This window comes from Chlorocebus sabaeus, chromosome 1 (assembly GCF_047675955.1).
Source record: "Chlorocebus sabaeus isolate Y175 chromosome 1, mChlSab1.0.hap1, whole genome shotgun sequence".
Classification (NCBI taxonomy): domain Eukaryota; kingdom Metazoa; phylum Chordata; class Mammalia; order Primates; family Cercopithecidae; genus Chlorocebus; species Chlorocebus sabaeus.
The window spans coordinates 23,609,033-23,626,075 of record NC_132904.1 but is presented as its reverse complement, the minus strand read 5'-3'; positions in this window follow the sequence as shown (position 1 = coordinate 23,626,075).

Sequence of the window (17,043 nt, the reverse complement as noted above, 5' to 3'; positions counted from 1 at the left end):
TTTTTTTAATGCATTACCTCACAATTTACAATGTATAGTAAGTGATTGGTAAATGTCAGCTATTATAGCCATTTTTATGCCTCGAGAATTGAAAATACTAGACTTCTCCTTAGGTTTTTTCCTCATACTAGGAAAGAAAATGAGGAAAGTAATGGACTTTTTAGAAGTTTTTGGACATGTTCAAATAGCTAGAGAACGAACTCAAACTGTTGTGCCAGTTCCTAGACAACTATTATACTTGCCCTCAGGAAATGACTATATTTCAGGAATTCAAAGGGGATTGTGGCAACATACTGAGATGCTCACCAAATGCATGGGAAATCATCAATATAAAAGACCAGATAAACAGGAAATGTTTTATTCCCCTCTACTCATGTGGAATCTATAATCATTTAAGCTGGACAGGAAAAGAGCTCAATTTTGGTTTTATGTTCTTTTGGAGAAAATAACTTGTTCATAAATAACTAGAAAGAATATCACTACAGTGAGGATATGCTACCTTAATATAAAAATATGTTATTGTAAAACACTTTGAGTGTACCTATATTTGTGTGTGTGTGTATGTGTGTGTATATATATATCTTTATTTTCTCATGAGAGTAGGTCATTAAGGGCATTTACTTACTAGTTGTTCTCATCTTATTTTTTCCCCTACCACTATAATATATGGAATTTACATGAGGAATATATTCTGATAGACGAAGTAATACACAAAATCTTTTAAAGTTTAATGCATTGTTGTGGCACTTCTCTCACCTAATCAGAGTGTGTATTGTCAGACAAATTTGAATTACTCAATAAGCTTAAATGCAAAACTTATATTATTTTTCAATGACTAAAAACATTTATTTATATATCCATATATTTAATTATTTATTAATATTAATTGTACATTAACCTGAATTTTCATGTATCTACTGTAAAAACACCATTTGCTTCATCCATTTACCTTTTAAAAACATTCATTGAGAATCTATTACATGAGGTACTATTGAAGAACTAAGGTTAAAACAGTAATAATCAAGATCTGAAATACAATCTTGCACTCACAATCTCCAACATAAAATACATTAGGAAAAATGTCAACAGTCTCATAATCTCAGACACTTACTGAGAGAATGTTAATTGTGAATAAAAGAGATGGAGAAAGAGATCTCGTTCCTTTCTTCCAGAAGAAAGGAAGGAAGGAAGAAAAGGAAAGAAGGAAGGAAGGAAGGAAGGAAGGAAGGAAGGAAGGAAGGAAGGAAGGAAGGAAGGAAGGAAGGAAGGGAGGGAGGGAGGGAGGGAGGGAGGGAGGGAGGGAGGGAGGGAGGGAGCGAGGGAGGGAGGGAGGGAGCGAGGGAGGGAGGGAGTCGTATTCTGAGCCTGACTGGTCCACCAATGTAGGTATAATATGATCAACAACTGTATCCAGAGAGCTCTGGACAATTTTCCCCCTTGGTCATCATATTCTATTTTGAAAAGTAAACTAGTCATCCAAATAAATGTTTCCATATATGACTATAGGGCTCTAAGATTGGTTATTGGTTATTTTGTCTCTCCTACCTACAAGAAGCAAGATTTCTAAGAGTGTGTGTGTGTGGTGTGTGTGTGTGTGTGTATGTGTATACACACATGCCCAGTTAAATTTCTTATTCAGAGCTTATCTTGAGGATTGATAGAACTACCACTGACAAATATTAAGAGACATAAACACATGCAGATAACCAAATAACTCATTACTTAGTGGCACTACCTTATGTTTATTTAAGAGAATTCCTTTATAATGCCAAAAGGTATTTGCGATTTGGGGATAAATCTTTATGGCCCACCTTAGGTTTTGTGGTGGGCCATGCTCTCTGATTTGGTCCAGCATGTAGTTACAGAGACATCTAGTGGTCAGGTCTAGGAGTACGTCATCTAAAAGAATTGCAAAAATGGATGCATTTCCGCCAGAGGGGCCATTGGCCGTGTGCCAAGAAGGGTTGTCACCAGCGAGAAAAGTTATGCTGAAGTGGTACATTATGCATAATTGGTAGTAATCTACTGTTTTTAGAGCTTGGAAAATTTGAGATGAAAATAAGGAGACAGTAGATAATAATAGCAAAACAAAAATTCAAAACGAGGTGAATTAAGTACACACCTACCTATGGGTACGGCTTCAGGGTTCTTGCTTTACTCAGTTTGACTCACCAATTTATCATATTTGAAATGCCATATTAAGCAGTGGAAACTTTAGCTTAAGGCTGTATTTGTACGTTAAAATACAGGTTTCTGTTGGAGAGGTAACACAAGAGCTTGTGTCAGTCATTACCACTTGAGTGTGAAGCAGTTAGTCAAAGTCTGGGAGTGAATAAGAGTAGAAGTTGACAAATCTAGGTGAGGAGGATTAAAGCAATGCTTTCCTGGGTAGAAAAAAGGATGCCAGTGTCATAGGTTATATTAACATTAGATATCATGTGATTTAAATTAATAAAATAATATTGTAGATATCAAAGTTCTGAATAAACAAGTGATTTAGGGGCTCTTTTATGATTCTCAAAGTGGAGAAAATAGTAGGAAAATAAAGAAAAATTAAGGAAAGATGTAGAGAGGAAATGCACAGCAAACATACACACACATGCACAGGCACACAGACATGGAGTCTCCCTATATGATACTGTCATCATGACCAGTGCTCTAGAGACATTTTATAAATAAATCATTTTCCTTCATTAAAATCAAATCCTGGTATAATGAGACCAAAATGAGGGCTGGCATCATTTTTCCCCCCTGTGATGGAGAAGTATTATAATAAATCTTGTCTCCAGAAATATCCCTTAAAGCACTTTATGGTCTGCAGAAAGTTTCCCACTTTTGTCTGAAACTTTGATCCTTCGAATTAGAGACAACAGTGGCGTATCAGGTATATATCTCAATTGTTTTAGAAGACAAAATGTTGCATAGAGACAAAGGTGTTTGGCTATGGGAAAAGGAGGGACTATACATAAGGTCACGCTGTGTCTTCTTCTCTCAATGTCCTAGTAAAATACCTGGATGACCCCAAATAATAGCCCAACATCACAATATCCCAAGAAGGAAACAAATACAAACTTTCAGAAAATAGTATGTGAAACATGAGTTTATGAAACTATTTAGTTGTGAAATCTATGTCCTGGTATGATTTACTTACCAGCAATATAAGTTTTAGCTTTTGTTATTAGAAAAAAATAACTACTACCAAAGCATATATAACACTCCTTTTTCCCTCAGTAATTTTCATCATACTCTGCCCCTCTTGATCTCTATGCAATTTACGTGATATGCTTAAATCAAAACCAGTGATCCTGAAAGAAGAAATTCAACATGAATTCCAAATTGGGCTTCTACAGTATGATGGTTAATACTGAGTGTTAACTTGATTGCATTGAAGGATGCAAAGTATTGATCCTGGATGTGTCTGTGAGGGTGTTGCTAAAGCAGATTAACATTTGAGTCAGTGGGCTGGGGAAAGCAGACCCACCCTTAATCTGGGCAGGCACCATCTAGTCAGCTGTCAGCTAATATAAAGCAGGCACAAACACATGAAAAGGCTAGACTGGCTTAGACTCCAGCTTACATCTTTCTCCTGTGCTGGATATTTCGTGCCCTCAAATGTCAGACTCCAGGTTCTTCAACTTTGGGACTTTGACAGGCTTCCTTGCTCCTCAGCTTACAGATGGCCTATTGTGGGACCCTGTGATTGTGTGCATTAACACTAATTAATAAACTCCCACATACATATACATATATATAATATATGTACGTATATTATATAATATGTAGCCTGTATTATATAAATTATATATCATATATTATACATACATTATATATGAACTATATATTATATACCATATATTATATAATATATACATTATATATGAAATATACTTATATATTATATAATATATACTATATGTATGTATAGTATATATAACTATATATTATACATGTAATATATGTATATGTACATATATATTATATATTATATACATATATATGTACATATGTATATATTATATAATATAGAGTTTATATATAATACATAGTATATAGTATATAAATATATATTATATTTTAAGTATATATATTATATATCCTACATATCTCTCTTTCTCTGATATCTCTCTATATATATCCTCTATATATGGGAGTTTATTTTTATATATGTGTGTATATATATTGTATATACATACATATATCTTATTAATTCTGTCCCTCCAGAGAACCCTAATACAGTTATTGTTCTCTTTTCTAAAAGTTGTTCCCACTCACTCATAATTTTACATTCATGATAGCTTTCTCAGTCTAAAAGGCAAACCCGATTCAAGCATGATTCCAATTATAGAACTGACTAAATAATTGTCAGATGGAGGGATCTTTAACATAGTTTCCTTGCATTCAAGTCCACTTCCATCAGAATCACTTAGACCGAGTTACCCAAATCATGGTCCACGGACATTCAGCAGTGGCAACCCTCACCTGAGATCTTCCAAGAAATGCACATCTTCAGGCCCCTCCACAGATTCCCAATTTATTTGTAAACACATTAAAAATTTGAAAAGCACTGCCACATCCTTTGGTTTCCTCTCACGCTGAAACCTGCAAAGTCCCCATCCTTAGTGGGGTCAAGGGAAGAAAAAGACATCTGGGAATCTCTTTGTTTAATAGACTTTTCAGATCTTTTTTTTTTAAAGAATGTAAGAAAATTTGCAAACCATATTTAATACCTTCTATTTGCTTATCTGGAACAACCTTAGACTTTGATGATGTATGGTCAAAATCTTTGGTCAAGTCACCTTGCTTCTATAAGTCTCATTTTTGTACCTGTGAAATAACTTTCGCAGGTTGTTTAAGCCCCCATAATACGACGTACAGGGAAGGACATACGTCCCATGATACAAAGGACAGGGAAGGACTTCATGCACATCAAAGTCTGCAAATAGAAGAATTCATTACTATTCTGATGTGCCTGAGGATACTTCCTTAGGAAGTATGTCCTGGAAGTTTTCACACGACAAAGACTAGAAAGAAGAGCACCCTTCTTTTAGGGTGTCAGTATGGGTAAGCAAGACTTCCTGCTTGGGATGTCCACAGGGATTTTCTCCCATCAGTATTAAGAGGAGGATGTGGGGCAGCTTGAAGTCTGCAGATCTGTTCAGCTGTGGCTCAGTGAGCAGCTGGTAATACAGCATTTATATCATGCTGGCTCAGCTAAGAATACTCTTTCTATTCTTGCTTGCTTTTTGTTTTATTTTGTCTTCAGGCTGAGGTGTGAGGGAAAGGAGCAGTATCTGGATGCATTTTACAGTTAAGGATGCAGTTATCCTGCATTTTATAATCCAGGACTCCTTTCAGCCAACCTCAGTAATAAAGAGAATGGCCCCATTTGTTAGGGAAGCAACCAACATCTGAAAGACTGAGTGAAAATTAAAAGTCCACAAGGTCCTTGCTCCTGGATTTTTACATAGATAGGATACTGATGTTTCCTTTTATTGCAATCACAATTACTGAGAGTAATAGAGAGTTGCAGGACTGAAGATAATGAAATAAATCTAACAGGACATTATTGCATGCCATACAATGTATGTGTAAGAGAGCATTCATGTTAGAACAATATTAGAATGTGATTCCAGTAATATTTTATGGAGACACAACTACTGTTACTACAGAAAACATCAGTACATATGAAAAACAATTGATAGATACAAATCAGAAGTGCAATCTTCTTGTGCTTTGACAAAAATTATTAGACCCTAGAAGGTCTCATAATCTATTACTAAAGAGAACTAATTGATCAATACCAATACAATAAGATGTTGGTTTCTCAATGTGAATTTACTAATTTAATAATGGTTAACATTTATTAAGTACCTACTAAGGAACAAGCATTTCACTATGTGCCTTACACACATAATTTAAAATGACTTATTACCAAAAGCTTATATGTCCCTCAGAAATTTATATCATAAGGAAATAAATTATCTTCACATGCTCTCATGAAAATCACATGTTTATTTGTCAAGAAATATTTTTCCATTCATGGTACAGTAATTATGTAGGTCATCATTTCCCAAGTGGGTTTCATATAGCACTATTAATTTGCAAAGTGTTAACAGATGTTCCATAAAAATAGTGTTCTATATTCAAATAGGTTTAGAAAACATTGAATTGAATGCAATTAAACATGATTGTTTAACACAAGACTTCTTGAATTCTTCAAACAATAATTTTTACATATCTCTGTAAAAGGAAAATAGTATAAACATTTCCTGGCTGGGAGCGGTGGCTCACGCCTATAATCCCAGCACTTTGGGTGGCTGAGGCGGGCAGATCATGAGGTCAGGAGTTTGAGACCAGCCTGACCAACATGGTGAAATCTCGTCTCTACTAAAAATATAAAAATTAGCTGGGTGTGATGGTGGATGCCTGTAATCCCAACTACTGAGAAGGCTGAGGCAGGAGAATGGCTTGAACCCAGGAGGTGGAGGTTGCAGTGAGCTGGGATCATGCCACTGCACAATCAGAGACAGAGCAAGACTCCGTCTCAAAAACAAAAACAAAAAACAAAAACACAAAAATTCCCAAATATATAGACCCAGAGACAGTTTTATCACTGAATACACAGTAATTAGTAATACTTTGCTTTTTGAATATATATTAGATGTATTTCATGACAACTCTGTTAAGATAAGCATACACCCTTTAAAAGACGTTAAGAGTGGCAGGACCATGTTATTTCTCAAGATATTTTTATAATTCATTTAATATCCCTAGTTTTCCTGTTGTTTGACAGGCATTCAGGACAAAACTGGAATTTCTGTTAAGACTAAGGAGGACCAGGGAAGAAAACTGATTTCAAAGAGGCTACACAAATTCTTGACATGTCAAAGTCCCACAGTGGCAATAATGTCTATGGAGTTAGTTATCAAAACCAGAGAACCTTTTATAGAAATGAGTGACCAGCCTCCACTGTCTGATGATGTACAGAAATCTTACATGTGGCATAATCATCACAGAGAGCCTATTTTACAACATTCACTTCTACTTCTGAAAGCAAGTCCAGTTGAATTCAGGTTATACAATGCCACTTCTCCAAATCATTTTTCCTTGCAGACCACAACGTAGCTTCAAATAACCTATACCAATGTTTCTCAAAAGCTGAATAGAAAACTCTTCTCATCTTTCAAGAGTCCCTAAAACTAGTACTTTTAACATCCTGAAATGAGATTTCAACACCCTACATTCAAGAAGGGGAAAGAAACAATCACCAGTATTTTTCCTACAATGGGTTTTGATTTGATAATCCAATAAATCTGATACATCTCAAACTCTGATAAATGAACAGATGAAAAAACCATGTGACCTGCAAATTTTTTGTTAGTATCTCCATTCTGCCCTAACATACTCAGTCCTTTTCAATCTGACCACAGAAAAGATACTGTTACTAAATGTAACATAACACCAAATACAAACCCTAGCTGTCTTTCTAGAAACAGGTATCATTAGGGATTAGACTTTATTGGACGTGACAATGAACTCTTATCTTCTCCATCCTACTTCAGCTTCCTGAATTGATTTGCCTCTGAAAATATAGTACAAATGTTCAAAGGTAAACCATTGCTGACAAGAATGGTCTCTAAAGTAGTTAGTTGTACAGTCTAGTCTCCCTGAAATCTTGCTATCATTTACCTTTTCCAATATTAACTCCAAACTTTCACTGTCTTCTTTTCCAACCACAAAACTTCTCTCTCCCTGATTAAGACACACACACACACACACTAACACCCCATCAGTTGCAGGAACATTCCTGTACACCAAGGATTTAATGGGGATTTAGTGCTTAAAAGATAGGAACAGTTCATGTCTTCACAGAACCTACAAGCATTTTTGTAAATTCATCCCCAGGCTTTTGTCGATTTTTCTAACCCTTGTTTCCCAGAATGCTTCTGCCGTATTCCAATATCTTTGTGTTTGTTAAAATTTTCCTTATTCACTCATTATATGTTTGTTCTTTCTGTTGTTGTTAACTATAAAAATCTTCTTTTTTGTGCTAAAGAGTATGTTGGACCTGGGGTAAAACATAATTACAATATGGGCTGGGTGCTCTGGCTTACGCCTATAATCCCAGCACTTTGGAAAGATGAGGTGGATGGGTCACCTGAGATCAGAAGTTCGAGACTAGCCTGGCCAACATGGTGAAACCCCATCTCTATGAAAAATACAAAAATTAGCTGGGCGTAGTGGTAGATACCTGTAATCCCAGCCATGTGGGAGCCTGAGGCGGGAGAATCACTTGAACCCATGAGGCAGAGGCTGCAGTGAGCCGAGATCACACTGTCACACTCCAGCCTGGCCGACAAGAATGAAACTCCATCTCAAAAAAAAAAAAAAAAAAAAAAAAAGCTAATTATGATATGGTACCTGTCTTAGAGGAGTTTATAGCCTTGGGGAACTGGATGTAGAAAAAAGAGATCAACAATTTTTATGCAAATGACATGTGGCAGACACTGTACTTGTTGCCTAGATTTGTTTTATTGTGTGGTCTTCATATCAATTTATCTATTAAACAGATATCTATAGTAAATCTATTATTGTTCAGGAACTGACTAGACACTAGATGAAAAAGATCTCTGCTCTTAGAAGTCTTACATTCTAATGATGTAGACTTACCAAATACAAGATAATTAACAAATATTATAACACAAATTTTCAAAAATAATCCAACAAAAAGCTGAGATGGAAGAAAACACTGAGATGGTGACCGTGTCAAAAGTCCTAGTTCAGTTAGTATGAGTGGAGAAAGCATCTCTGAATGGGTAAAAGGAAATCGGGATATAAACGATGAGAAAGAAATGGCAATGAAAACAGTATCAGGGTATACTATCCCTGGAGCCCCTCTCAGAATATTGATGCTGAAGCACTGTGAGTAAAGAGAGAATGACATGAGATAGAGTAAAACAAGTAAATGTCAAACCAGTTAGCATACCACTCAAGGTCTTTTTTTTTTTTTTTTTTTTTTAAATTTATTTATTATTATTAAACTTCAAGTTGTAGGGTACATGTGCACAATGTGCAGGTTTGCTACATATGTATACTTGTGCCATGTTGGTGTGCTGCACCCATCAACTCGTCATTTACATCAGGTATAACTCCCAATGCAATCCCTCCCCCCTCCCCCCTCCCCATGATAGGCCCCGGTGTGTGATGTTCCCCTTCCCGAGTCCAAGTGATCTCATTGTTCAGTTCCCACCTACGAGTGAGAACATGCGGTGTTTGGTTTTCTGTTCTTGTGATAGTTTGCTAAGAATGATGGTTTCCAGCTGCATCCATGTCCCTACAAAGGACACAAACTCATCCTTTTTTATGGCTGCATAGTATTCCATGGTGTATATGTGCCACATTTTCTTAATCCAATCTGTCACTGATGGACATTTGGGTTGATTCCAAGTCTTTGCTATTGTGAATAGTGCTGCAATAAACATACGTGTGCATGTGTCCTTATAGCAGCATAATTTATAATCCTTTGGGTATATACCCAGTAATGGGATGGCTGGGTCATATGGTACATCTAGTTCTAGATCCTTGAGGAATCGCCATACTGTTTTCCATAATGGTTGAACTAGTTTACAATCCCACCAACAGTGTAAAAGTGTTCCTATTTCTCCACATCCTCTCCAGCACCTGTTGTTTCCTGACTTTTTAATGATCGCCATTCTAACTGGTGTGAGATGGTATCTCATTGTGGTTTTGATTTGCATTTCTCTGATGGCCAGTGATGATGAGCATTTTTTCATGTGTCTGTTGGCTGTATGAATGTCTTCTTTTGAGAAATGTCTGTTCATATCCTTTGCCCACTTTTGGATGGGGTTGTTTGTTTTTTTCTTGTAAATTTGTTTGAGTTCTTTGTAGGTTCTGGATATTAGCCCTTTGTCAGATGAGTAGATTGCAAAAATTTTCTCCCATTCTGTAGGTTGCCTGCTCACTCTGATGGTAGTTTCTTTTGCTGTGCAGAAGCTCTTTAGTTTGATGAGATCCCATTTGTCAATTTTGGCTTTTGCTGCCGTTGCTTTTGGTGTTTTAGACATGAAGTCTTTGCCCATGCCTATGTCCTGAATGGTACTACCTAGGTTTTCCTCTAGGATTTTTATGGTATTAGGTCTAACATTTAAGTCTCTAATCCATCTTGAATTAATTTTCGTATAAGGAGTAAGGAAAGGATCCAGTTTCAGCTTTCTACTTATGGCTAGCCAGTTTTCCCAGCACCATTTATTAAATAGAGAATCCTTTCCCCATTTCTTGTTTCTCTCAGGTTTGTCAAAGATCAGATGGCTGTAGATGTGTGGTATTATTTCTGAGGACTCTGTTCTGTTCCATTGGTCTATATCTCTGTTTTGGTACCAGTACCATGCTGTTTTGGTTACTGTAGCCTTGTAGTATAGTTTGAAGTCAGGTAGCGTGATGCCTCCAGCTTTGTTCTTTTGACTTAGGATTGTCTTGGAGATGCGGGCTCTTTTTTGGTTCCATATGAACTTTAAAGCAGTTTTTTCCAATTCTGTGAAGAAGCTCATTGGTAGCTTGATGTCATCTTTTTCAATCTCATCACCAACCTTTAATAATTCACTTTTTAGACACAGAACTACTTGTTCTCATTACTTCTCCATTCATTCATTTAATATATATTGAATGAACACCTGAGGATCACAAGTAAGGAAACTGATTGGATTCTAAATGCAAAGTATGCATTAGATAAACTGGTAGGTGTTTTAAATTTTTTTGTTTTAGCAACTGATTCATTTGTTTTTATTTTTGTAGATTTTGGGAATATGAGTGCCATTTTGTTACATGGATATATTGTGTAGTGGTGAAGTCTGTAATCATAACCTGAATAGCGTACATTGTATCCAACAGTAATTTTTCATCCCTTGAATTCCTCTGACCCTCCTCCCTTTTGGAGTCTCCAATGTCTATTATGCCACTCTGTATATCTATGAGTATCCATTTTTTAGCTCCCACTTACAAATTTCTGATTTATCTCACGTAGGATAATGGTCTCCAGCTGCATCCATGTTGCTGCAAATAACATGATTTCATTCTCTCTTATGGCTGAGTAGTAGTCCATAGTATATATATGCCAAATTTTCTTTATCCCATCACCCATTGATGAACATTTAGGTTGATTCCATTACTTTACTATTGTGAATAATGCTGCAATATACATACAATTGTAGGTGTCTTTTTTACACAAGGATTTGTTTTCCTTTGGGTAGGTATTTAACAGTGGACTTGCTGGATCAAATGGTAGCTCTATTTTTAGCTCTTTGAGAAATCTCCATAGTGTTGTTCATAGAGGCTGTACTAATTTACATTCCCACCAATTCGTATAAGCATTCCTTTCTCTCCATATCCTTGCCAACATCCAGTGATTTTTGACTTTTCAATAATAAGCATTCTGACTAGTGGAAGATGATATTTCATTGTGGTTTTTATTTTCACTTTTATTATAATAACTAATTTGCATTAATGTTGAGAATTTTTTCATATGTTTGTTAGCAGCTTGTATATCTTTTGAAAAACATCTGTTCCTGTTTTTGCCCATCTTGTGGCAACTCATGGAAGACCACACAGAGATGCTGGCTGTGTGGAAAGCTCCAGTTTAGTTAGTATGGGTGGAGAAAGCATCTCTGAAAGGAATAGGGTTTTGATGGGGGTGATGGGTTTTGTTTTGATGAGGTTTTTTAATTGCTAAATTGTTTGAGTTCCTTGTAGATTCTGGATATTAGTCCTCAGTTGGATGCACAGTTTGCAAATACTTCTCTCATTCAGTAAGTTGTGTGTTTACTCTGTTATTTCTTTTCTTGTGCAAATTTTTAGTTTCAGTCCCATTTGTCTATTTTTATTTTACTGGCCTTTGTTTTTGCAGTCTTAGTTGTAAATTCTTTGCCTAGGCCAATGTCCAGAAGAGTTCTTGTTTGTTTGTTTTTCAGTTTTTTTTTCTTTTATTTTTAGGTTTTCTTTTAAGATTTTTATAGTTTCAGGTCTTATATTTGAGACTTTAATTCATATTGAGTTAATTTTTGTATATGGCGAGAGACACGGGTCTAGTTTCATTTTTTTGCCTGTAGCTATCTATGATTAATATTTTTGGATAAAAGGAGTCTTTCTGTCCACTCTAGAGAGAATAGGTTAGAAGAAAACTAGAGTGAAAGGGGGAGAAACATTATTGACATAGTGTAATCCAATCACAATGGTGAATTGGGGTCAGTTACAATTTTAAAAGAAACAGATCCAGATATATCTCCTTCTAATTTTTACTTTTTTAATTTTCTCAGCATCAAGAGAACTATGTAAACTTTTTTTTTTTTTTTTAAATAACAAGTCAAATGACAGCTACCAGGAGAGTAACACACTACATATTTTATTTTATTTATTTATTTTTTCTTTTTTGAGACGGAGTCTCGCTCTGTGGCCCAGGTTGGAGTGCAGTGGCGCGATTTCTGCTCACTGCAAGCTCCACCTCGTGGGTTCACATGCCATTCTCCTGCCTCAGCCTCCCGAGTAGCTGGGACTACAGGACCACACCCGGCTAATTTTTTGTATTTTCGGTAGACATGGGGTTTCACTGTGTTAGCCAGGATGGTCTCGATCTCCTGACCTCGTGATCTGCCCACCTCGGCCTCGGCCTCCGAAAGTGCTGGGATTTACAGGCGTGAGCCACCACGCCCGGCCAACTACATAATTTTTTAAAAAAGTATAGTCTAATAAAACTGTCTCCAGCTTAAAGATTCCATCTAATGGACTGATATGGTTTGGTTCTATGTCCTCACCGAAATCTCATCTCAAATTGTAATCCCCATGTGTCAAGGGAGGGATCTGGTGGGAGGTGACTGGATCATGGGGGCGGATTTCCCCCTTGCTGTTCTTATGACAGTGAGTGAGTTCTCACAAGATCTGGTAGTTTGATAACTAGAGCTCCCTCCTTGCTCTCTCTCTCCTGCCACCATGTAAGATTGTCCTTGCTTCCTTTTGCCTTCTACCATAATTGTAGTTTTCCTGAGGCCTCTGCAGCTATGAGGAACTGTGAGTCAGTCAAGCCTCTTTTCTTTGTAAATTACCCAATCTCAGGTAGTATCTTTATAGCAGTACTAGAGAACTCATTTATTACAATAATGCTGAGACAATAAATGAGTCATGAAGAGCCAAGCCAGTCTTCTCAAGGGTAGAGAGGGGGAAGAGACAACACTCTCTCTTCTGTTTTTAAGACTATTTGATATGCATGACTAAAGAAATGTAACACTGGACCTGCATAGAAATTGAGACCTACGTCAGCTGTATTTGTTTTTGCCAGGACTGTAACTGAATGTGCTAAGGGAATCTGAATGTCTTAAGCAGAGTCAAGAATCCTGAATGAGGAACTGAGGCTCATCCTCACTTCCCCTCCTAGCATTTATATTTTGCGTTGGTGTGATAGACAAAGGTGGAAGGTAGAGGCAAAGTGGAAGGAGAAAAGTAGAATCATTAGCAGTCAGGGTGACTGAGATAGGAACAATAAGGAATGCCTCTGGAGATGAGGCATATGGAGATCTTCCAGGATCCCAAGCCATAGTTTATCATAGTGGGCTAGAGGGTTTATCAGCCCTCCCAAAGTTATTTTCAACACTCTTTTTTTTTTTCCTATATCTCATATGTTTTCTCAGCCTCCATTCCAAGTAAAGATAACCAACTCGACTCAATCTTCACTCAGAGACTTAAGATGGGGGCCCCTGAGAAAACTAATTTTTTCCAGTTTAAAAAAAAAAAAAAAAAAGATAGACGAAACTGGCATATCTCTTCCTTCTATTTCATTCCTTCTGCCTTGAGTGTAGAGAAGATGGCAAGAACTTCAGCAATTATCTGGCAACAAAGAAATAAAGGCCAACAGGGCTCCCACCCTTGATACTGTTAAGTCACAGAACCATGAATCTCATAAGTTTTCTTAGCCTCCATTCCAAGTAAAGATGTCCAACTTGACTCAATCTTCATTCAGAGACTTAAGCTGGGGGCCTCTGAGAAAACTTATTTTTTTCCAGTTAAAAAAAAAATAGATAGATGTAACTGGCATGTCTCTTTCTTCTATTTCATTCCTTCTGCCTCGAATGTAGAGAAGATGGCAAGAACTTCAGCAATTATCTGGCAACAAAGAAATAAAGGCCAACAGAGTTCCCAATCTTGACACTGTTAAGTCACAGAACCATGACCTACAATTTCTGGACTTCTTGTTAAGTGAGAAAAAATGAACTCCAATTCATTTAGGTTTCTTGAGTCAAATTATTATTACTTATAGCCAAGAGTTACATTAACTGGTCCAAACATCTTCTGCCCTCAGAAATAAAACATAAATTTAGGAAGGTTTAAAAAAATTATAATAATGCAATCATCATTAATATTTCAGTATATTACTGTTCAGTCTTTTAAATTTACATATGCATTAATATTTTCTTTATATAGTTGTCATTATACAAAATCTTCCAGGTCATAAATTTTTGAAGCTGCCTTATAACTATGCATAATTAATTTATTCATATCTTTCTTTTGTTTGACATGTAGGCTAATGCCATTTTTTACCTTTATAAATAATTTTATTAGCATATTTGTACATACTGCATTTTTCATATTTCCTTAAGATAGATTTCTAGAACAGGATCAAAGTAAATAAAATATTCTATGACCTGTAATACAAAGTCAAACTGCTTTCTAAAAAAGTGTTATTGCAATATCCATTGCTACCAAAAATATATAAACATACCATCTATCAACATATTTTTCCTATATTAAGTATTAATATGAAAAAACAATGGCTAATTTCAACAAATAAGAACTTTTAAAAATGATTTTAATTCAAGACACAGTTCTCTCTCTTTGTTGCTTCTTTCTTGCTATAAAAACAGCCATTAGCTTCTTATACTGTATAATCTGAAATAGTTCATCTATCTTCAAATTTCTGCCTAACAATTATAATGACTTATGTATGCAGAATGTTCTGCATTGCAGAAAATGCTTTTGAGGCAGGTATGATTCTCATTGAACAAAGCATAAAGCTGATTTCAGAAAGCAAAAGTGTATTGCCATGAAATGGTAGAGCTTATACTTTTGATTTCTAGTCCAAGACTCCTTCTATTTATTTATTTATTTATTTATTTATTTATTTATTTATTTTTATGTTTGTTTCATAATTTTTTGGCTTCAACATAGGTGGAAATCCAACCTCATAATATTAACACTGACTTGAAAGACAAATACCTAAAAGAATGAACAAAGGCCTAGAAGAAACAAATTAGCTGAAGGAAACAAATTTAGGGCAGGCACAGTGTCTCACACCTGTAATCCCAGCAGTTTGGGAAGTTAAGGCAAGAGGATCACTTGAGCTCAGGAGTTCGAGACCAGCCTGGGTAACACAGCACGACCTCATTTCCACTAAAATCCAAAAAATTTAGCTGGGCATGGTGGTGCATGCCTGTAGTCCCATCTACTTGGGGAGATGAGGTGGGAGGATCCCTTGAGCCTGGGAAGTTGTGGCTACAGTGAGCCCTCATCATGCCACTACATTCTATCCTGGGCAACAGAGCAAGACTTTGTCTCCAAACATAAAATAAAATAAGGAAACAAATGTAATAGAGGGAGTCTTTCTTTCTTTTTCTTTTTTCTTTTCTTTTCTTCTTTCGTTTTCTCTCTCTCTCTCTTATTCTCTGTCTCTCTTTTATTCTTCTTTTTTTTTTTCTGAGTTTCACTCTTGTCACCCAGGCTGGAGTACAATGGTGCAATCTCGGCTCACTGCAACATCCGCCTGCCAGGCTCAAGTGATTGTCCTGCCTCAGCCTCCCGAGTAGCTGGGATTATAGGTGCCCACCACCACACCTGGCTAATTTTTTTTTTTTTTTTTTTTTTTTTTTTTAGCAGAGATGGGATTTCACTATGTTGGCCAGGCTGGTCTCGAACTCCTGACCTCAGGTGATCACACCAGCCTCAGCCTCCCAAAGTACTGAGATTATAGGTGTGAGCCACTGTGCCCAGCCGAAAGCCTCAATTTCATATTACCTTTTCCTCTGTTCACTGAGTATGTATTATGAGCACATGTGGCCACAATGTGAAATACCATAGAAGAGCTAAGGGTAGCCTCAGAGCAGTCTGATATTAGTGGAGCACAGGGAAATTCCACAGATGCAAAGGAATTTCAGAACCTCTAATGCTTTGAAATAGTTATAAAAACAGACAAGCTAGTAGCTATAAAACATGGTGGCTTTGAAGAGGAAAAAAAGTAATAATAATGAGTACAGTTGGCTCTCCGTATGTGTGGGTTCTGAACCAGTGGATTCAGCCAACCACAGATGGAAAATATTTTTAAAATATGCACAGTTGTGTCTATACTGAACTCATATAGACTTCTTGTTAGTATTCCCTAAATAATACAGTATAACAACTAACTATATAGCATTTATGTTGTATTACAGTTTATAGATAATCTTGAGATTATTTAAGTGTATGGAAGGATGTGTTTATTTTGTATGAAAGTAGTAAATGATTTTATATGAGGAACTTGAGCATCCATGGATTTTTGTATTCACGGGTGAGTGCTAGAACCAATCCCTCATGAATACCAAGGGACGATTGTTAGCTCGTACGCACTGGCTCCTTGGTCTTCCAGTAATCATTGAACCAGAGATGCTATATAGATGAAGATATATCTTGCAAGCTTCTAGGTGACAGATCTCAATGGGCGTTTAATAGTTGGTCTGCATGAACTGAAGTGTTTATGGAAAAAGACATTGGCTACATAATAAGCTTGAGTACATAATAAGCTTATTCAGGTAAGGAAATGAGATTTTAGAGGATACAATGATTAAGTATAGAAAAGTAGAGAGAAAATAAAATTGAGTCATACTAGTATTGGGGCAGGAAATCTAACTTAATTTCTTTCTTTCTTTCTTTCTTTTTTTTTTTTTTTTTTTTTTTTTTGAGACAGAGTTTCACTCTTGTTGCCAGGATGGAGTGCAGTGGCATGATCTCAGC